A 23,927-nucleotide genomic window follows, 5' to 3' on the forward strand; every position below is an offset into this window, starting at 1 on the left:
TGGCAGGACTGAGCTATCATCCTAAGTGGGATTTTAATAAAAAATAGTGGGGTTCTTCCACCACCTGCTTAACACCCCCTCCCAATGCCTTTCCTGAGGATCACAGCCCAGAAGCTTCTCTTTACTCCTTGACACCCTTCTGCCTTCACTCCCTGTTCTTTTCCTACTGGGCACCTGGCAGGGCGGACAACCTAGAAGGAGATGCACAGTGCTGTGTACTGCTCTTTCTCCAGCACAGCCTTGGGTCTAAGCCTCCAGCCCTGTCTTTCTCTTCTCTGGAACCAAATCTGAGCCTTGGGACTCACAGGTGGCTTTGCTTTTGTAAGCAAAGTCACTCCTTAGCTTGAAAGAGAGAAGGGGCCTGCACAACCCCTATAGGATGGTAGGTTCCAAGCCCATGGAGAGTTTCTAATGCCCCTTCCCCTACCCAGTCACCTTTCTTCAGCCCAATCAGGTGCACCCCTATGGCCCCAATGGCTGCAGCCCTCCTCATCTTTACACCAAAGGCCCTGTCAATGATTCTTGTGCTTTTCTGAGCCTGGCAAGAGTCTCACTGCGGTGACACTCTTCCCTTCCAAAGGTGGAGCCCAATTCCCTTCCTGCAGTGTGTGGGCTGGACTTAGAGACTGATTTCTAATGAACAGAATAGAGTGGATGTGACAGCGTGTCCTTTCTGAGACTAGGCCATAAAAGGCATTTTGACTTTCTCCCTCCCTCTCTTGGGTTGTTGGTTCTCAGGGAAGTCAACTGCTATGCTGTGAGCAGGGCTGTGGGGAGGCCTAAGGTACTGAGCACCAGGAACTGAGGCCTCCAGCCAACAGCCATGTGAGGGAGTCATCTTAGGAGTGGGTCCTCCAACTCCAGTTAAGCCTTCAGATGAAAGCTTGACTGCAGCCTCATGAGAGACTCGGAGCAGAACCACACAGCTGAGCCACTCCCAGATCCCTGGCCCACAGAAACTGTGCAAGACAACACAGATTTGTTGTTCTAAGCTGCTAACGTTGGAGTCATTTGTTATGCAGCAACAGGTTACTAACACACTCTTCCTACTTTAGGGTAAGGCTCTCGTCTTCTCCTCCCCTTCAATTCCCTTCTTAGGTTCTATTTTCATCTCTTCTCTCTTGAGGATGTCTGGTATCCCTGTTGCCCCCTCCACTGACCTATCCCTCTGTGTCCACTCAGTCCTCACAGTCTCAAGGACTCTTTCCCAGGAAGGGGGAATGGAGGAGGGAGGAGCTCCCCAGGACCTGGGTTTGCAATTCCACTCTTGCCTGCCATCCAGAGTGACATCTGGCATTAGGAGAATGACTTTTTTGCAGAGGGCAGTCTTCCTCAGGCCATGAGGCTGCCTCTTGTTTTTAAACCTGGGGGCATAATAACTTCAGCCAGGCCCACAGCCAGCATGAGAAGACTTTGCAAACATCATGTTCCCCTTTGTATCACATGCTCATCTCCTGTGCCCTTTTTGCTCATCTGCAATTTCTGCAAAAGGTCACGTCTCATTTCAGCTTTGCCGTTAAGTGCATTTGACACTAGGTGGGAATTCCAAAACTGGATGAAGATGCAATCTGGCTTAAATGCTGCAAGGTGGGCCGCTATACTTCACCCCAACCAGCTGTGTCCTGCTAGCACAGACACCCATGCAGGAGGTGGCAATCTGATAGTCACTTCCTTCATAATTATACATGGGGCAAAATGTAGTGTTTTTTTTTGTTGTTGTTGTTTGTTTGCTTTTTTTGAGATGGAGTCTTGCTCTGTCACCCAGGCTGGAATGCAATGGCGTGTTCTCGGTTCACTGCAACCTCCGCCTCTTGGGTTCAAGTGATTCTCCTGCCTTAGCCTCCCAAGGAGCTGGGATTACAGGTGCCCGCCACCATGCCCAGCTAATTTTTATATTTTTAGTAGAGATGGGGTTTCACCATGTTGGCCAGGCTGGTCTTGAACTCCTGACCTCAGCTGATCCACCCACCTCAGGCTTCCAAACTGCTGAGATTACAGGCATGAGCCATGGTGCCCGGCTGTAGTTTTTAACTAAAAACAAAAAAATCCAGGTAGCTTTTCCATCTGGTCAAATCCTAGTAATTTTTACAAAATCAATCTCAGTTTAACGGAGCAAAATCAGACAGAGATAGGTGTCAATTTTCTAGAAGGCTTGGCAAAGCTTAAAAAAAAAACCACAATGGACCTAAGCAGTGGAGTGGACCCCAAAGCAGTGGTTCTCAAAGTATAGTCCCAGGGCCAACAGCATCAGCGTCATCTGGGGACCTGCTAGAAATGCACATTCTGGGGCCCCAACCCAGATCTACTGAATCAGAAACTTGGGATGGGAGAGCCGCAGTTGATTTTAACAAGCCCTCCAGGGGATTCTGACATGACTACAAGTTGCGTATCACTGACTTAAAGGATTAGACATCTAAATCATTCATTCAGTCATAAGCTATTGATTGAATACCCACTATTTGTCAGACATGGTGAACTCTGGGGCAATGTGGAGGAATGATAGGGAATGTCTTCCTCAAGGAGTTCACAATACTCTCTTCCCTTGCTTTATTACAAAGCTTGAAAAGAATGCAGGAATCTGAAGACATAATCCAAGGAACGGAAATTATTCTTTATATGTAACTTTTCAATGGACAGGAGGCACATCAAAATTTTTTTTTCCAGGAACGATCATACTCTCAAAATAGTAACCTTTCTAAAGTAAGTAAATGTGTGGGTTTAATATATCATGTACAGCTGGCTCAGGCTTTTAGGCTTAAAAAAAAAAAAAGATTATGAGATTCCACCATGAATGAAATGCAGGATTATTTCAAAGATTCACTTAGGCATCTGTCTGTCTTAATGAACAAACTATTCAGTGTTACCAACTTCCTTGAAGTAGAAGTTCTTGCCACCTCTCTTAAAATAAGTCTAGGCCGGGCGTGGTGGCTCACACCTGTAATCCCAGCACTTTGGGAGGCTAAGGCAGGTGATCACTTGAGGTCAGGAGTTCGAGACGAGCCTGGCCAACATGGTGAAACCCCATCTCTACTAAAAATACAAACATTAGCCAGGCATGGTGGTGCATGCCTGTAATCCCAGCTACTCAGGAGGCTGAGGCAGGAGAATTGCTTAAACTCAGGAGGTGGACATTGCAGTGACCAGAGGTGGCACCACTGCACTCCAGCCTGGGTCAGAAAAAAAAAAAACCCTCTAAATAAGTCATAACAGCTCATTTGTATTGTGTGCTGGGCTTGGGATATCTGTATTCATTAACTCATTTGATCCTTCCCTGATCCTACAAAGTAGATGCTGATCCTACAAAGCAGATGTAGCAAACACATACAGTCTGCAGATGAACAGAGTCTGAAAGAGGCAGAAACAGGAACCCAGACTCATCTCTTAACCCCAGGCAAATGATCCTCCTGTGCTGTCTCTCATCCCCCTTGGGTCATCTTGCTGCTCATTAAACTACTGATTAATTGGGAAAACATAAAAGGAAATACTACTCTCCCCTAAAAGGTTTCTAGTATGAAATCCCCGGCTAAAGCTTAAACTGTGGGATTTATTTTGGAATTTTAAAGTTCACGCTAGATTTCTCCTTCAATACCATAGATAATGAAGAGCTGGCTATAAAATTCTATGGTCACCAGCATTAGTAGCCTGTGTAAGAATCCGATCCATGCTCAACAGATCCTTCTTGGAGAAGATGCTCCACATTTCCTCCTTTCTCAGGGTGTCTCAAAGATGCTCATGGACTCACTGTAATACTATCAGAGTAGATGACTTTCCTGTATCTGGGATGAACTTGAACTGATCCAGTCAAGCCTGGGCCCTTGTGACCAAGGATGTCTAGTTAATCTGGCAGCTGTGGGGATGAAGAATGTGACGTATGGCCACAGAAGAAATCAAAACTGTCTGGCTAGACCAGAAACACACTCAACCCTTTGGCATAGGCAGGAGGTGTGCCCAGGGGCTGAGCTCATTCGCCACACAGGCTTATCCTTCATTTACAAAGGAATCACAGGTCAACCATGTTTTGGCAACTAGATCAGGAGCCCTCTTCTGCCTATTGCATCCTTGGACATAACCTGGTGGCTTTATCGATATGTAAGCAACAAATTCAAAGTCCACGTGGGCTGCGTAAAAAACTCTGAATGTATCTCTCAAGCCACTTACAGTGCGTGCAACGTGAAGGAAACTGAAATGTATGCACCTTTCCCACTGACTTTCTGTAATCAAGTCTTTTTAGAACAAAAAGTTCAACTTCCATCTGTTTTTAAGTCAGGGATGCTTGTTAGTTTGTGCCGAGACATTGATTTGATTAGTAGCATTCTGTGGAACTACAGACATGAGATGTTGAGCTCACAAACGTATGATTCATTTCGGGATTTTGAAATGAGAAATGCACCTATCAATGACACAGAAGCTGGGAGATTCTGAGCAAGCATTTCATGCATATAAATGGGACATGTGATGAAAAAATATGCTTATGGTTACAACCCCGAAGCCAGGGACCACCCCACTGTGCTCTCCACCCTCGAGAAGTGACGGCTCCAAGGGAAACCACTGGGATTAGACGATCCTGCGTTTGGACACCCATATGCTGCCTCATTTATCTACCTGTGACAGGGACAGTGCTGGAAGAGAATCAAAAGATGACAAATTGCTTCTGGTTTTAAAGGAGCTGTTCAGGCTGGGTGTACACCCAGGGGGAATCAGCTTCCGTGCCAGGAGCCATCACTTCATCCCAGTCTAAGGCCACATTTTGGCAAACATCAACCAGCAGATGACTCCTGTCTCCTTTCACCAGTGGATTCAAAGACGCTTGCTCTGAAAGCCTGAAATTCAGTCTTTCTGAAGATGTGTGCAGCAGAGAGCAGATCTGCCCACACACTGCAGTGAGGCAGGACGGCGGGCAGGAAGCAAGGGTTCCAGATGACAGGGATTTTTCCCGTGTTGAGGCAGACAGATAACAGGGGAATGATTTTGCAGGGGAATGACTCCAGAGCAGAGAAAGTATAGTATCAGTAAATGACCCTAGAAAAGACTGATACAAGTGAAATAAGTGCACAAAAATTTCCAAGATGCTGGCCACTGGAATCTGCTTTTGGGGACACAGAAGCCCCCAAGATTCCAGCTTTCCTGGGGGTAGAAGGGAGGCCCACTGGGAGTTTCAAGAGGGTCCACCTGAGCAAAACCCAGCCCTCCATAAGCCCCTATACTCGCCAGCCCCTGGTCCAGCCAAGGCCATGTATCCATCCAGCTACGGTCCTTGCTGCTTCTCTCCCGCCATGCGTCCTTTCTGGGAATGACTATGTAATTCATGGTTAACCCACTCAGTCCTCTGGAGGTGAGCTTTCCTCAGCCAGTCCAGCTTGTTTCTTCTCTGCCATGTGCTGAAATTCACAAGGCCAGAGAAGTGCCTTGCTGTGTTTAAGTGTATAGATGCCTGTTGTTCTCCTACATGTTGCAGTCCTATTTACTTATTTTATCCTCCTGACAACCTCTGAGACAGGTACTATTATTACCCCCATTTTGAGCTTGATGAAATTGAGGCACAGAGAGATGAGGACTGGCTGAAAGTCATACAGCCAGTGAATAGCACAGCTAAGGTCAAGCCCAGATAGCTTGGCTCCGGGGTCTGGCTCTTTCAGAACCCCTCTGCTGCCTCTCCGATAGAAAGCTCCTTGAAACCCAGCAGCTGCAGCCCATGTGGGCACTGGCTTGCTCAGGCCTTCCTCCTCCTCCAGTCCAGCCCTCTGGAGTTCGATTGGTACTCAGGGCTGGAGTGCAGAGCCTGCAGCGTGAAAAGACAGAGGCTCATCTCCAAGCCCCTTATTTGTTTCTAAATTCAGGCCAGACGTCTAAACGTTTGTTTTGTGCTTGTTTTGAACATTCCATCATGATGCCCAAGGCCGCTTCACAGATGATCTCTCTGTTCTCCTTAGTGAGCATCTGGCCCCCTCTCCTCAAACCTCTTGTCTCTGGGAACACTCTTCCTGCCACCAACTGATGTTCCCTCCCTAACCTCATTACACATTTCAGCTAAAAATGCCTATTTTCCATGTGGCAGTGAGGTATAATTATAGCACAAGTTACATGCCAAGGCATTTTCAAATTTATCATTTCTAATAATAACCTTGGTATATAACCACCATACCCATTCCATAGATGGGCAAACAGAGGTAGGAGGTCATAGCAAGGTTGCAAGGGACTCCCAAATTGCCAGGTCACTTGAGCCACTTGCATACAATTCTCTCTCCAGATCGCTTTCTCTCAACTTCCTATTCAACAAACTTATCTGTGGCCTAGGAATGAGAGACGTTAACAGGATCAAGTTGTATCTGTGCCTGTACTCCAGCTCTCAGAATACTAACAAGCGACTCTAAGCTTTGGTGGCAAGGTTATCAATGCTTAGCTTTCAGCCAAAACCCATCACGAGTAGGTTTACATGCATGAAACATGTACTTGGAGTTTTTGGTCTGCACAGTTCTCTTACTACCCATTGTAACTAATCAGAATGCTGAAGGGATTTATTCCCAGCATCTGCTGAAATGACCATAACTTTTGTTCTGATAGAATCTTCTGGCCAAGAAATGAAAGGGTAGACTAGAACCTACAAGAAGACGAGTAATCTTCCTTCAGAGTCAAAATCGTAAAACTCGTTTTCAAATAGTTATTGCAGAAAGCTTGGGTCCTGAGTAAGGAAGATACAAGACAGCTAGAGGATGTATTGATTGCATGTAAATCTAGAATTAGAAACTGTAAATGTTGGAAGTTTCATAAAAGTAAATTTGCCTCCTGTACTGGGTGCATTTTTTTGCTGCTCTGTGAGCTTTTTCCCCCCTGGGGTCTCTATCCATGGAAAATGCAGTTGTGGGGAGTCAGGAATCCTGACTTCTAGTCCCAGCTCTGCCCCTATCACTTGTGTGGCCTCAGGCAAATCACTGAATTTCTTTGAGCTTCCAAATCTGTGAAACCAGTTTCCGCCAGTGTACCTTACTGAGTTGTTATGAAAATGAAAATGAGTGAGCTACAAGAGTGCTTTGGAAACAGCAAGATACTGTAGAAATGGAAGATATTTCTATAGGCAAATGATCAAGCTCAAAAGGCAGTCGTGAGTACAGAAGGCTCTCAACTGTTTTCAGAGGAATCATCTTCCAGAGACATTGCTGAGAAGTGGCTTCTGGAAGCGTGACCATGGAAGCGTGACCATGCCAGTCTACCTCACGGTATTCAAAAACAGGCGACGGCACACTATTTTGTGTGTTTGCTGTCTCTACTCGTGTTCGTGCTTGACTCTCTTATCCCACCACTCAGGCAATGCTTGGCACATAGTGGGTGATCAGAAATGTGAGACAAATTAAAGAATGCCAGCCTAAGTATTTTAGTCCCCCGGGCACAGGAAGTTTGTTGGTGGGAAGGAACGGGGGCGAAGACGGGAAATTTCTGGAAGCCTGAGTGTAGGGTGACCGGCTGACTCAGGCCTAAGGGATTTCCCAGGACAAGATGGTCATTCTACCTGGATGTCCTATTTGAATATCCACTTTGCTTCCTCCCAGTCAGCAGGGCATACAGTATCTGAAGAGAAGACTGGTAGAAGGCATATGTGTCTCTGAGTTCCTGAAGAGTAGATCCCTAGGGATTTATAGCCCGGGCATTTTCTTTTACCTTTTTGTCTCCTTAGTTTCAATAGGTGGCATCATCTTTTCACCATCAGGAATCCGACAGAATCATGCCCCTTCCATTTTTCCTGCATCAGATTGTAACCTCTAAGTTATTTTCCTGATCCTTGCCAGTGGCGTTCTGCCACCAGCTGAATCTTCTCCCTAACAGCTCGTGGCATTCGGTGTAAAACTGCAGCCTTTAGCAGGACTTGCATTTGGAATTGTTACCAGTGCTTTGTGCAGGCTTCACCAGAAACACGTGCACTGCAGAATTGCTGCCTGGATCAAGATCTGACTGGTGCATGTAGCAGGGAGATGACATTTTGGGTCAGTGCAGTGATGTGATTAGTTGGGGATTTCCCCTTTAAAAACTTATGGCAAAAGCCTGCCTGAGACAATTCAATATTCATAAATGGAAAGCATAGATGGTGTTTCTGCTCTGCCAAGAGCAATAGCTATTTATCATGGCAAATGACTGAAATAGTTGTACATACAATGCTTTACTCAGCGCTGTAAATTACGGTATACAGAAGATTAAGCTTAAGCCTAATGCTACCCTTGAGCTTCAACAGCTGAGTCCTATAAATGGATACCCGTTAAGAGGAGAGAATCTTTTTCCTGGTTACTACTTAGGAGTGTATCTCTATTAAAAGCTTGTCTTAAACATAAATTACCAGGAAGCCTACCCCTTACCCCAGGCAGACTTTTCCTCAGGGCATTGACTCACATGAGTCACATCTAAATGACACAGTGACAGGCCTGAGACTATAAGTGTGTGCTGTGCTGACCTCAAGAGGGACAGCAGAGGAAATGGGGGTGGAGGTGGAGGGACTTCACAGAGCACTGAATGACCACTCATTTTTAGCCAGTCTGATCTGAGCCCAAGGAGGGATGGAGAGACCCTGCCAGACCTTAAGGAGACCTTTAGAATTAAAATAATCCTGAACCCCAACCCCTTCAAAGAGAAAGTTTCTTTATCTGTTATTCTGTAAGTATCAAGGAACCATAACCTAGAGCTGAAACTTAAATTTCCTAGCTAAATTCTATTCTCCAAGCACTTGCTTCTCAAAGTGGGTTCTGTGGACCAAAAGCACCAGCATCACCAAGGATCATGTTAAAAATACAGACCTGGGCTAGGTGCGGTGGCTCATGTCTGTAATCCCAGAACTTTGGGAGGCCGAGGCAGGCGGATCACGAGGTCAGGAGTTCAAGACCAGCCTGACCAACATGGTGACATCCCGTCTCTACTAAAAATACAAAAATCAGCTGGGTGTGGTGGTGGGCACCTGTAATCCTAGCTACTCAGGAGGCTGAGGCAGGAGAATTGCTTGAAGCCAGGAGGCAGAGGTTGCAGTGAGCCGAGATCGTGCCACTGCACTCCAGCCTGGGCGACAGAGCAAGACTCTGTCTCTAATAATAATAATAATAATAATAATAATAATAATACAGACCTACTGAATTGAATCAGAATCTGCATTTTTACAAGATTTTTTGGATGATGTATATGCACAGTAAAGTTTTGAGAATCAAAGGACAGGGAAGCAGGTGTCAAGCAGGGAGGAGGAGCCCCCTGATGTTCTCACTGAAAATTATGACAAATGACAAATCTGATTTATGAAAATAGGTCCTAGTAGTGGATCATAGGATTCTGAGTTCCCCTTTGTCCAATCCTACTTCAGAACACTTTCGGGAACTTGAGAGAGAGATTATGAGCTGTGAATGAAGTATCACTCGAACTTGAGATGTGCCCCAAAGCATCTCAGGGTGTAAAACAGTGAATCAGCCAAAAGTTCATGCTTCATAAATTAATCAGGGTGCCTCTAATACCCTATGAATTAGCAGGCTGAGAAGCATTGCCAGTGTTTTGGGCCATGATTTCAATTCTTTATTGTAATTACCAGTTGACTGTAAGTGGGTAAAGTATGCAAAGATTTTTGTGTTATCTGAGAAGATAGAGATCGTGGATAACTTTAGTCTTTAAAAACTAAAGTTCTGTATGCATGTTAAAAACGTAATGGCAATCATTAAACATATAGATTTTAGAAATAAAATCTATTGTGACCAAGATATCAGGGGGAAAAATGGGGACAGGTTAAGGAAAATTGTACTAATCTAATGGAAGGCAGAAAAGGAGAACAAAGAAGCAAACAAAAAGCAATGTAAACAGAAATATAAATTAGAAGTTAGAAATAAGTCCAAATATATAAAGTAATTACAATAATTGTAAATGGATAAAACTCACCTATTAAAAGACAATATCAGATTGGAATTTTTTTTTTTTTTTTTTTTTTTTGAGACAGAGTCTCGCTCTATCGCCCAGGCTGAAGTGCAGTGGCACGATCTCGGCTCACTGCAACCTCTGCCTCCTGGGTTCAAGCGATTCTCCTGCCTCAGCCTCCTGAGTAGCTGGGATTACAGGCACATGCCACCACACCTGGCTTATTTTTGTATTTTTAGTGGAGATGGGGTTTCACCATGTTGGCCAGGCTGGTCTTGAACTCCTGACGTCAGGTGATCCACCTGCCTAGGCCTCCCAAAGTGCTGGGATTATAGGCATCAGCCACTGTGCCTGGCCAGATTGGACTTTTTAAAAAGCCAGCGATATACTGCTTTACAAGAGAGGCTCCTAAAACAAAATGACACAGAAAAGTTGAAAATAAAAGATTGGAAAGAAATAAATGAGGCAAATACATATTGACCCAAAGAAAATTGAATAGCAATCTTAACCAGATAAAATAGAACCTAAGGCAAAAGCATTAATAGGCACAAAGACACCACTACTAAAAAGACCTCACAATTAAGCTTACATATACCCAACAGGACAGCCTCAAAATTGTAAAGCAAAAGGTGTCAGAGTTACAGGAGAGACTGACACACTTAGAATTATCACAGGAGACTTAAAAGTCTCTTCTCAGAAATTACAGAGCAAGCAGACAAAAAATGGCAAGAATGAATAAGATTTAAACAAAATAAACAATATATGGAATACTGCACACAAAAGAGACATTAAATAAATTTTCTAATCATACATGATCTAAATTACAAAATATACAATAAATATATGGAACTCTGCCCACAATAGAGATTATATACATTTTTCAATCACGTGAGACATTTACAAAAGTGGTTCACATGCTAGCTAGTCACAAAGGAAGTTATCATGAATTATAAAATGGATAACCTGTAACTAATGTTCTCTGACCACCATCAATTAAACAAGAAATCAAAAATAAAACAATAGTAAGGCCACTCCCTCACCATCCTTTACATCTGAAAACTAAAATCACATTCCTAAATTACCATCTGGCAGTGGTGTGGTTTTTTTCCTATGTGTGGCCTAGTTGCTATGGGACTAGTTAATTTACATGACAATTATCAGGGGTATCACAAGAAGCAGGAAACTCCCAGCCCATTGTAGCTTCATTATTTTCTATTTTGAACTAAACTCTAAGCCAAAGGGAAAGTGAAGCACCTGATTCCCACAAGACAAGAAGGGCATGTGTGAATTAATTATGACCTAGTCATACGGCACTAGAAGCTGCTCTTAGTACATTCCCAGGCCCATGCCCTGCACTGCCACACTATACCCATCTCTTTCTGCTCGCCAGTGCTGGGTGGATGACGAGACTGTCCTTGAATTGCCCCTGGGACCTGGGAAAAGGTGCTATTTAATGGATGTGGCATCTTACAATTAATGTCATCCTGGAATCGAGAAAATACCATAGTTAACTGTTTGTAGGGGACCTTCTGTCTGCTCTTTCACTTCTGAAAAAGGAGTGGGAAAGGCTAAACAGGAGACACAGGGGGAAGATATAGGCCCAGGTATCTCAGGAAAAATGAGCACTTCCCCCTAAAAATCCCCCCAATCAAAACCAAAACCAGATGGATGGTTCCTCCCCAGGATGTGCTACCAGTCCAATGCAACTCCAGTGCCGGCTGAATAATGAAACAAATACAAAAAAGAAACCCCCTAACAACTTAAAAAGGATGGAACGCAGGATCGTGGTAACATTGATCAAATCACATTGATGGCAGGCCTACAAGTTGTGTAGACAAGTGAGGGTCGGGGAGAAGTGGTTAAAAAAAATAAATGATAGGACCATAGTTCTTCAGCCTGCATGTGGGGCACTGGGGAGGGCAAAAACTCCAGTGGTTTCTTGGCTCACAAACATTACAAGCCACAGAGGAGGGCAGCTCTGGGGTACACCCTCTTCCTCTGGCCACCCCACTTGTCTCCCAGGCTGGCTCTGCACTGCCACCATCACCAGTAAGAGCAGCTAAGGCAAAGGTTGGCCATAAGGGCTAGAAGTTCCTCACCACCAAACCCTAGGGACCCATGGGTTTGTTGTAAGAATATGACAAAGGCAGCTCAGCCAAGAAAGTGGGAGGAAAATTTTCAAAGGGCCACCATCTAGCCCCTGCCTTCTTAAACGCACCGGGAAACTTGATTCATGTTTTTGGAGCTAGTGTCACTATCAGGATGATGCCCAGAGCTGATAAATGCAGGTCACAGGATTAGGGTGTCAGTCAGAGCCAGCAACCCTTTTTTTTTTTTTTTTTTTTTTTTTTTTGAGACAGAGTCTCCCTCTGTCACTCAGGCTGGAGTGCAGTGGCACGATCTTGGCTCACTGAAACCTCCACCTCCCAGGTTCGAGCGATTCTACTGCCTCAGCCTCCCTAGTAGCTGAGATAACAGATGTGCGCTACCACACCTGGCTAATTTTTTGTATTTTTAGTAGAGACGGGGTTTTGCCATGTTGGCCAGGCTGGTCTCCAACTCCTGACCTCAAGTAATTCACCTGCCTCAGCCTCCCAAAATGCTAAGATTACAGTGTGAACCACCGCGCCCGGCCCCGCAGCCTTCTCATTAATAAGAAGAGCACTACCATATACTCATTAATAATGAGTATTATTAATGCTCTTTGGTTAAGAGGGTTGCCTCATTTAAGAAGGTGCTTGTTTAAGAAGATTACATATGGGGTGGAGGCAGCCACTTATAAAGATGAGCAGAAAACCACAGCCACAATGTAAACTAAGCCATTGTTATCTTAGGAAAATGCACCCCTAGAGAAGGCTTCGGAATTTGAGAAAATAATTCAGGGGGAGAAAAGCAAAGTATCTATGATGCTAATAAACAAACAAATAACAGAAACCAAATCTTAAGACATCTGTAGTTCCAGCATGGTAAAACAAAGACAATGGTTGCTTTCTCTGGAAAAAAAAAAGATTATTTTTTCCAGGTGAAGTGGGATTCATCATAGTGAAATGGTTTACTGACTCTTTCATCCTTTATGCCCCCCAATTTATGTTTTCCCCTAGACCTATCTATTTCCTATGAGTCTCCTATGCAGCATTCCCAAATTTGCACCCAGTTTTCAGAAGCGCCTGGCCCTGCAAAGGAGCAAGGGAAAGGTCCTACCCAAACCATCAACGGTATTCCCCGATTCTAGGATGCCATTAATTGTGAGATGTAACATTAGTTTAACAGCACCTTTTTCTGGGGAGGGGGGAACCCAGAAAGAAAGCCTGGCATAGTAGCTCTACACATCATGGGAAGAAGCACTGCGGGTTTAGAAAAGATATAGCTTGGAAGTATCTTTAGAGATTTGTAGCATCTGGGGGCAAGCCTGCACACAGGTTTCTAGCATGTGACACTCCAGGAAGGAGTCAGTAACTCTCCGTGATCCCAGATGAAGACATAAGAATCGGCTCCTTGAGAATACTCCGAGGGCCTCCCTAAAGAAAATTGACGCAGAATGCTGCAGCTTACATGGGATTGGGTTCTAGTGTCAGGGTGGGCGGCGAAAATCCTGTAGGACAAAAACTCCTCTTGAAAGAGTACAGTACACGTAGTATGTGGGACAGTGGGCCCTTCCCATGGCCAGTTTCTCCTCCAGAGTTGGGAAACATCTTTGTTTCTTTGCTCAGACACCAGACGAAAGGGTGAGCTAGTGTCTAGGCCCACGTTCTTAGGAAAAACATGCAGTTTTGTTGTTCTTGTTGCCCACTGCATGTGGCTGAATTTGGATGAGGGCGATGTGACTCCAATGTGAAATAGATGCATTTTTGTTTTTGACTCCAAGACCTCTTGGTGCTTTAATGTGCTAATAGCTGCTATGAGGCTCTGGGAGGGGGAGTCTGGCACAGTTTCCCAAGGGTATGCATCTACCCAAACCCTTGTTCTTCGTATGGGCTCACTGTTCCAGAGAAAGCACTGTTTGGGAGATGCTTCTCTGCTTATGGCTCAGGATAGGGAGAATTCCGAGATGACCTTTTGAATCAGCGCTGCTGACATTCTTTACTCAGATTTAAATAAAGGAATGTTTGTTACCCGAATTCTCCTCGGTGGATACAGCTCTGAGGAATGGAATGGAGCAGCCTGTATGGCGAGGACACACCAGTGATGAGTCAGAAGCCAGGGGTCACGTTACAGCGAGAGCCCTCCAGCAATCAGCTGTGGTCAGGGATCAAAGCCATGGCCTCCCCACTGCTCACAGAGGGATGCCTTTCCAACTGCGTCTCAACAGAGTTGGTCATTCTGTTTCAAGCAGCCATGTCTTCTAAATGATTGTACTTGCTTACATGTGGAATTTGGCTTATTCACAATTGGTGAGCCAATTTCCCTTCCTTGCTGGCTTTCTTCCTTCTTTCTTCCAAGATTCTTTTTTTTTAAGAAACCCCCCCCCCCAAAACAAACAAACAAACAAACAAAAAACAGTATATTGGGCATCAACTTTTGAGATCCAGCACTCCTTGTGTGGACTCAGGGAGTTGAATGGTGAGCCTGACAGGGGTCCTTGTTCCTTGAGAGTGTGAGAGGGGGGAGGGGTGGATAGTACATAAGAATTTGCACCAGCCACCATATATGCTAATATTGGTGAAGCAGAAGGTGCCAACAGCACTTGAATTTGGGATTGGAGGAGTGCTTCCTTCTGCCTGTTTATCCACCTGTTTATCCCAGACACTTTTTTTTTTGAGACATAATCCTGCTCTGTCACCTAGGCTGGAATGCAGTGGCACAATCTTGGCTCACTGTAATCTCTGCCTGCCAGGTTCAAGCGATTCTCGTGCCTCAGCCTCCTGAGTAGCTGGGATTATAGGCACGTGCCACCATGCCTGGATAACTTTTGTATTTTTAGTAGAGATGGGGTTTTACCATGTTGGCCAGGCTGGTCTGGAACTCTTGACCTCAGGTGATCTACCCACCTTGGCCTATCCCAGACACTTCTGAGTGTCTACTAGAAGCCAGGAAAAGTGCCCCCTGGTGGGACTCAGCGATGCCCAAGGAACAGTCCTAGCCTTCAGGAACTCACTGTCTAGTGTTCACAGTGACTCTTCTGCACAGTAATCAGTGCTATAGGTCACAGAGATGCAGAGGGCAAAGAAGCCAGCTGACGATTGAGTTGGGTGGCAGCTAAGCCCAGCATACATGCCAATAAAACACTGAGGGTACTGCCAGCCTAAAAATGGTGCCTGTTGGTGAAGCAAAAATGAAGTCATCTGTCCTTGGAAAAAAATCTCAAGACACAAATAAAATCACCTATTGTCAATTGGCTATTGTCAAGGCCAACAACCCTCAGGTTGCTAACTTAGCGACCTCTTCTCTTTAGTGTCTTACTCAACCTCTTGGCATTTGACATGATCTATGAAACGCTTTCTTCTCTTGGCTTCCGTGTAGTCATTCTCTGCTGCTTTTTCTGCCAAGTCACTGGCCATTCTCCTTCAACCTAACTCTAAATAAATGTTGACTCTTCCCTTTCCAATCTAATCCAATCCATTCTGTCAGCAAATTCTGTCAGCTACATTTCCAAAATAGATCTCGAGTTTATCCTTTTCTCTCCATCTCCACGGCTACCACGATGATCTGTTACCGCTAGCTATGCATTAGCTCCTTCCGGGTCTCCTGGGCTCCACTGCAGCCAGAGCGAGCTTCAGAAAACAGAAACCAGATTATGCCTTTCCCTCACTCAATACCCTCCAGTGTCTTAGCACCACACCCAGAGTAAAACCCAACCTTCAGACTCTGTTCTACATGACTCTGACATTCTGGTCCTTGTCTACTACTCTGAAGCCCTCAAACGTGCCTTGTTTGTTTTTACTCTTCTGTGTTCTCTGCTGGGACACTCTTGTGACAGCTTTTCACATGGCTTGATCATGTATTTGTTTATGTTATTTAACCTACCAGAACATAAGCCTCAAGAAGCCAGGCCCTTATCTGTCTTGTTCACTAATGCATCTGCAGCATTAGAACAGTGCCTGGCATATAGCAGGTGCTCAATAAATATTTTTCAAATAAACGAATGAATTGAAACCATGTGACTCTGGAGAATGTAATCCAAGACATTCAGCCTTCAAGAAATAGGCTTTGATGAGATAATAAGTAGAAGATTGTTTCAATTAAAAATGAATTCTGGCTGAATGTGGTGGCTCATACCTGTAGTCCCAGAACTTTGGGAGGCTGAGGCAGGAGGATCGCTTGAGCCCAGGAGTTTGAGACCAGCCTGGGCAACATGGCGAAACCCACATCTCTACAAAAAAAAAAAAAAATTAGCCAGACATGGTGGCATATGCCTGTGGTCCCAGCTACTCGGGAGGCTAAGGTGGGAGGATCACCTGAGCCTGGGAAGTTGAGGTTGCAGTGGGCAGTGATCATGCCACTGCACTCCAGCTTGGGCAACAGAGGAAGACCCTATCTCAAAAAAAAAAACAAAAACAAAAAAAACACTAAATAATCCTAAAGTTATGAAGATCCTATTAATTTATTTCTAAATTTGAACTGAACCATTATATCTGCTGTGTGCTTATTTGCAACATTTCTACTCGATTCACAGAAACATGAAAAAAGAGAATTTCACTGAATGGAGGAAATTTATCTACTCTTTGTGAGTCTCATGGATCTGCTCATTTGTTGGGGATAAACAAGAAACTACAGGTAGAATTTTTAGGAGAACATATGTGGTACCCACTCCATCTCTTCTACAAGCTTCCTTCTTTTTGCTTTCATGTATTTAAAGGTCTATTTCAAATGCTGTGGTTAAGGCTCTAAACACATTCCCTATTACCAATTTATTCCTCCTTCTCCCTTACCTCAAAATTGTGTTCAAGTTCTCTGCCTATGCCAATAAGCAGAGAAGATCAGTGGTGTGGATTAAAATGAGAAAGAGCAATGAAGCTCACCTGCCCCAAGCACCTGTTATTTACTTTTCAGCATCCTACAGGGGATGGAAATGACTTTTCTGCATCAAAGTTTAGTTATGGTATTGCAGCGAGTTTGAGACACAAAACATACAACTGATGTAGTAGTTAAGGCACTCTGGAGTCAGACACTGGAATTCTGGTTCTGCCAGTTACATCAGCCTGATCTTGAACAAATTTCTTAAGTCCTCCGGGTCTCCCTTTCCTTGAGTGTGAGATAAAGATAATACAACCAGATATCACCTTAGGGTGATGGCATGATTAAATAACACATTAAAATGTTTAGCACATAGTAAGTGCTCAGTATGTGTTTTAGCTTTATTGCTGTTATTTTTATCCTGCATTAGGGGAGCGAAAAGTGGGACCAGGTCAACCTGCTATGTTCTGGACCCAGCATTAACTTTAATTTGAGCAGTAGCAAGTCCAAAATATAAAAACTTGAAGTGAAGCAAAACATGGTCCTACTTAGTCGTAGATTCTCTCGGTTGTAATGCTTGATTTATGGGATAATCCTTCGTTAATCAGTCATTCTGTCATTTCTTTCCTTTGAGATTTTCCTAGGGTCCATCATAAGGATTTCCTTAGCATCTATAGTGTAACTGCACTTTACTAGGGATGGTGGAAAAATGAAATAAGCAAAAACAATAGCAGACATTGTTTCTGATCATAAGGAACTCAAAAGATGATATCAATACCAGGAGTTAATTCTGGATTTGGGAAAGACTGATCAAATTCAAGTTAAAAAAATTCTACTAGTGAAATAAAGTTTGCACAGATTCCTGTGCTCTTGCCAAGTCTTATTAATTAATGCTATCAAACGACAAAGAATATGTTCAATGAGAATAATTTCCTTTATTTTATACTTCTGATGTTAAAAAAATCTAGTCATATAAAAGACAACTAACAATAACAGTAACAACAATTTAATGTCAGCAAACAAATCTAACTTAATTGACAAAAAAACCCAAGCCCCACGCAATAGCAATCAGCACCTTCAGAAAGGAAGTCTTGGCGGGATAATTAGCAGGTGATAATGCCCCTGACACTCTGAGAAGCCCAGGGGGCACTGACATCGGGAGGGACTAACTCTCTCTAGGGCTCAGAGGCACACATGGTTTGTCTCTTCCTCAACCAGAGGTCACCTGGAGATAGACAAAATAAAAAGAACAATTGCAGGGAACCTTGGATCCTCATGAATTAGGCTCCCATGTGTAGCACTGCTGAGACATGCTGTTCTCAGTATCCAACCAGCATCAGCATCTGGATGTACACAGAAGGATGGGGTGCCAGCCAGGACATGCTATGCCTCACTCCAGGGGTGAGTTTCTGCCACTTATTTATTTTTCTGCTCAGCCTCTCTGCTTTAGCTCACAGTTCATTAAATTCTACTGCATCACCATCAACATGAAAAACAGCTACTTGAAGGGCATTCAAAAATATAATCAGAAAAGGGAATAAAAAGCCCTCTCTGAGAAGGAGGAAAAAAAATCTAATCCTCTCTTGTCTATTGAATGACATCCAGGTTCTCTGGTTCTAAACCATTTTTTTTTTTTTAAGTAGCAGTGACATCCAAGGATTATCTCTGTCTGATGGGCGGGGTGTGCAGCCGTATGGCCTTCTGCTGAGAGGACTAGTGCCAAGTGTGGCTGACAAATTCTGTGGGATCTGTGTACATGAAGGTGTTATTTCTTTTGCCTTTTAAAAAAAATTATTTTGAAGTGGAAAGGACTGCAATTTTATGGACTGCTGTAAGATAACTTGTTTTACACTTTGCATGTATGTGTGATGGGGAAATAATTCCAATGGCTAGCTCTGTGCAAGCTGAAGGAGTCAACTTTCTACATGCGGCTGTGATTCCACAGAAGTCATTTCTGGGCATAAACACATATTTTACTTTGATAAAAAATTTAAATACAGAAAAGCATGAAATACAGTATAATAAACAGGGACATGTTATATTTTACGGCAGTAGTTCCCAACTGGGGGCGATTTTGCACCCTAGGGGCTATTGGCAATGTCCCGAGATGGTTTTGGTTGTCAAGATTAGGAGTGGGGTAGAGACTGCTATTGCTATCCAGTAGGTAGAGGTCAGAGAAGCCACTCAACATCCTATAGTAAGACACAGAATGAGCCCCACAGCAAAATTCAGCCCAAAATGTCCACAGTGCCCATGCTGAGAAACCCTGCTTTACTGTAGGTAGTTATGTAACTATACTAGAAGATAAGGACCCCCCAAAAAATCCTACTTCTTTCATTTAGGCAAATCAGACAACTCACCATAAACGTTCACCCCAATTACAAAACTACAACCTGGATCTACCTATTATTTTTTTCTTTAATTACAATAGTCCAAATTGACTGAAAATACACAATTACTAAAAAGTAATAAAAAAAATTTTTTCAGTATAGGCACCTTGCACCTCCTGGTTTTTGTCTTACATACATGCCTGTGCACACACACACACAGCATCATCCTCTGCCCTGTCCCTGGATTCTCTCTGGGCTGAGGTAAGGACCCACCACAGCTCTGACAAGACGAAGAGTCACAAACATCTCCTTTTCCACAGTAATCACAAGTGAAAACTCTGGACGAGATTTCATTATAAATCTCTGTAGCTTATCCCTCAGTTAATATTGTGAAACTTTTTTTTTAAAGCAAACTTTGTTGTACCACTGTGCTTTCCACATGCAAGTTCCTTTAATCAACATGAAACTTTATGAGATAAACTATTATTTCCATTTTAATACGGAAACAGAAACACAGAGGCAAAGTAACCTGCCCAAGGTCACACAGGAAATAAGGTGCAGAGCTGGAATTTTTTTTATTTTTATTTTTTGAGACAGGGAGGGTCTTGCTCCATTGCCCAGGCTGAAGTGCAGGGGCACAATCTCAGCTCACTGCACCCTCCACCTCCCAGGCTCAAGCAATCCTCCCATGTCAGCCTCCCAAGTAGCTGGAGCACAACACTACGCCTGGCTAATATTTTTGTATTTTTGGTAAAGATGGGGTTTCTCCATGTTGCCTAGGCTGGTCTCGAACTCCTGAGTTCAGGGTGATCTGCCCATCTCGGCCTCCCAAAGTGCTGGGATTACAGATGTGAGCCACTGCGCCTGGCCTAGAGCTGGAATTTTAATCTATCAAATGGGTCCTAGAGAGGTTACGCTCAACCACTAGGCTCACACGCCATGTCAATGCATCAAATTGGGATGGACAGCTACGAGGGACAGAGATGCCTGCAGAGTGGAACTGGGACTCCCAAGGTAAGGCTTCTTGTTTCTGTTTCCCCCTTTCTACAACTATTCCTAAATAAGCTTATCCATTCACCTAAGGGACTTTAGAAACAAACTAATCCCTTGAAATCCTAGATCTCGTGGGGAGAAGTTTAAAAAGTGTCTAAAAGGTTGTTGGTACAGACTTAGGAAACAGACCCTAGGAAGCCATCCCTAATGGGGTGACACAGAACGTGGCTCCAAGAGCACTCCACTTCCATGCCAAGCAAAGGGTCTCCCCAGGAGTGGTTGCACCTGCTTTCTACATCTGGGATGCCAGCATGGGGCACACGATCAGGAGCAGAAGGACTGTGGCCAGCCCTGGGCGGGGGGCTCCATGTTACCCCTGTAGGACGCTATGGCACAGGCTGGATGGACCTCGGCAGGGAACGCAGAGAGATACTGGAGCTTCACGGCATTTCTAAAAGAGCTGCCATAGGGGCCTAATGTGAATGTAAACCAATATTTGCAAAGCCAAGCCCTCAGGACTCCTAGCAAATGTAATCATATTCAGGCCGGCATTTCTTGCCTCCAAGAGTGTGGGAAGCAAAAGATGAATCACAGGCGAAAGTCTGTGGGCTGACCTCAGCGTGCACATCCTCTGAGACAGGGCAAGAAATGAAGGCAGGAAGCACTTGACTGAATTGGTTTTCCCATTTTTCATAGGAAACATTCAACTTAATAAAAAATAGCCACAATTTATTGACAATCCTTTCTTTATTCCCTTACCATGTGCCAGAAAACGATACAACCTTTTTCTGTGTTCTTCACAGGAACTCTGCAAAGCAGGAATTGCCATCCTTATTTTATAGACGAGGAAAAGAAGGCTCAGAAGGTCATATAATTAGCTCAAGGTCAAACAGCCCGTAAATGTTAGGATTCTAACCTGCCTCTGTTTGACTCCAAAATTCATGACTTTTCCACTATGACATTCTATTTTTCACACTGGTACTGTGATATTGTGATATAATAGGAAATATATATTTGGTCTTTATCCCCAGTTTCTGGCACAGAGCTCCTAAAACCCTTGTAACTTCCTGAGTGACAGGGGTGATAGGAATATCTTTCATTGTATTGGTCTTAGTCCTCAGTTTCCTGACACAAGAGCTTCTCAGACCCTTGGGATCTCTGGAGTGTCTTTTTATGCTAATGAGATGACTGGTGGCTGGGGTACATAAGCAGTTTCAGGCTGGGGGCCGGTCACCAGAAAGACCAATTGGAGATTGAGCCAATCACCAATGGCCAATGATTTAATCAATCATGCATGGAACCTCCAAAAAACCCTAAAGGATGGAGTTTAAAGAGATTCCAGATGGGTACTCACATCCACATGCTGGGAGGGTGGTGAACCCCAACTCCACACAGGGACAGACGCTCCTGCACTTAGGACTCTTCCAGACCTCACCCTATTATCTCTGACTGTTCATTTATATCCTTTATAATATAAATAAACCAGTAAACATTAGTAAAATGTTTCCTTGAGTTCTGTGAGTTGTTATAGCCAATTATTGAACATAAGGAGGGGTGTGGAGACCCCTAATTTGTAGCCAAGTCAGACAGAAATGTGGGTAACCTGGGGACCTATTACTTGTGATTGGCATCTGAAGTGGGGACACAGTTTTGTGGGACTGAGCCTTTAACCTGTGGGGTCTATGCTAACTCTGGGTAGTGTTTTTTTGGTTCATGTTTTTTTGAGACAGGGTCTCACTCTGTTACCCAGGGTGGAGTGCAGTGGCACCATCATAGCTCACTGCAACCTCAACCTCCTGGGCTCAAGTGATTCTCCTACCTCAGCATCCTGAGTAGCTGGGACAACAGGCACATGCCAACATGCCTGGCTAATTTTTAAATATTTTTGTAGAGATGTGGTTTCACCATGTTCCCCAGAATGGTCTTGAACTCTTGGGCTCAAGCAACCCTCCCTCCCTTGGCCTCCCAAAATGTTGGGATTATAGGTGTAAGCCACTGCGCCCGGCCCCAGCTACAGGTAGTTATTGTCGGAACTGAATTAAATCGTAGGACACTGAATTGGTACCTGCAGAGAATCCCCTTGGTATGGAAAACTCACAATTTGGTATCAGAAATGTTGAGTAAGCAACAGTTTTCCTTTAACCACAAATTTCTGAAGTCCCCATAACTGACTGGCTAAACACACACACACACACACACACACACACACACACACTTTTTTCAATTTAAGTTAAATGACTAGTATACCAAGATCTTGAACACTGCCATGCACCCATGGGAGAAGCGGGAGGTGGCACACATGACAGCATGGCAGGAGGGGAAGTGGCACAGGAGAACAGAGTTTTGTGGCTGTTCAGTACGAAGAACTGCATCCAGCTGGGGGCGATGGGGAAAGACGCCATGGAGAGAAGGGAAGAGAAAATGAACCTTAAGCCTCACATCAGTCACATCATCCCAGCAACCCCCTGAGGCAGGCAGAGTACCCATTTTACAGATGAAGAAATGGAGGTGAAGAGGGATGAGGTGAGCTGCTCAAGGTCGCACAGTTAGTGGGGGAGTCGTGAATTGCTTTGTCTCATTCCAAAGTCCATGTTGTCTCCTCTACATCAACAAAGTTCAAATAATGTTCTGTGGAGCCCTGGCAGGTGGGGGGTGAAAAAAGTCAGGAGAAGGCTGCGTCCATGGGGCTTGGACCCCTGCCCTAATTTTAACCTCAACAGCTCTGCTTCCCATATATAAATATGGATTGGGGTTTTATATAAGATTCCATTTGAAAGAAAGTTTTGCAGTTAACCACAGGGTGTTGGCCTGTGCCCAAAATCAGACCTCGGGCAAAGCACTGACCTCCTAAGCCTTAGCTTCCTCAATTACAAAATGGGTATAACATTAACACCCATGTCACAGGGCTGTTGAAAAGATTACATGCTCAAAGCGATGGAGGCTGGGCACGATGGCTCATGTCTGTAATCCCAGCACTTTGGGAGGCCAAGGTAGGCAGATCACCTGAGGTCAGGAGTTCAAGACCAGCCTGGCCAACATGGCAAAACCCCGTCTTTACTAAAAATACAAAAATTAGCCAAGTGTGGTGGCGGGCACCTGTAGTTCCAGCTACTCTGGAGGCTGAGGCCGGAGAATTTTTTGAACTGGGGAGGCAGAGGTTGCAGTGAGCTGAGATTATACCACTGCACTACAGTCTGGATGACAGTCTGACTCAAAAAAAAAAACAAAACCCAAAAGACAAAATGAAACAAAAAACAGATATGGAAAGCACTTGGCACAGTGTCTGGCACTCGGCACACTGGCATTCTTATTAACCTGTGGAAAATAGCAAGGCCAATCCTACAAGGAAAGAGAAAAAAAAAAAGAATATTGCTATGGACTGAATGTTTGCGTCCCTCACAAATTCCTATGTTGAAATCCTACCCGCAATGTGATGGTATACGGAGTTGGGGCCTTTGGAGATAATTAGGTCATGAGAGTGGAGCCCCCATGAAGGGGATTAGTGCCCATATAAGAGACCTCAGAGAACTCTTGTTCTCTTTCCACCATGTAAGGACACAGTGAGAAGCTGGAAGTCTGCAACCTGGAAGACAGTCCTCGCCAGAATCTGACCTTGTTGGCATCCTGACCTCAGACTTCCACCCTCCAGAACTGTGAGAAATACATTTCTGCTGTTTATAAGCCACCTAGTCTATGATACTGTTATAGCAGCCTGAACTGACTTAGACAATCATGAAGCTATTGCAGGAATTTTTAGGGATACTAAAAAGTACTCCCCACAAAGAGCTACAATGGTTCTAACCTCTGCTTTGCACTCTCTGGGTCTTGATAAATGTAAGTTTG

The 23,927-nt window shown here is 44.2% G+C and overlaps 1 protein-coding gene across 11 annotated transcripts in view; it reads right to left on the bottom strand.

The window, feature by feature from the left end:
- ATXN7L1 (ataxin 7 like 1) overlaps positions 1–23,927 on the bottom strand; it is a 266,428-nt gene that overhangs the window by 155,943 nt on the left and 86,558 nt on the right. The window lies entirely within an intron of this gene.

This window comes from Pan paniscus, chromosome 6, assembly GCF_029289425.2.
Source record: "Pan paniscus chromosome 6, NHGRI_mPanPan1-v2.0_pri, whole genome shotgun sequence".
NCBI classification, from domain to species: domain Eukaryota; kingdom Metazoa; phylum Chordata; class Mammalia; order Primates; family Hominidae; genus Pan; species Pan paniscus.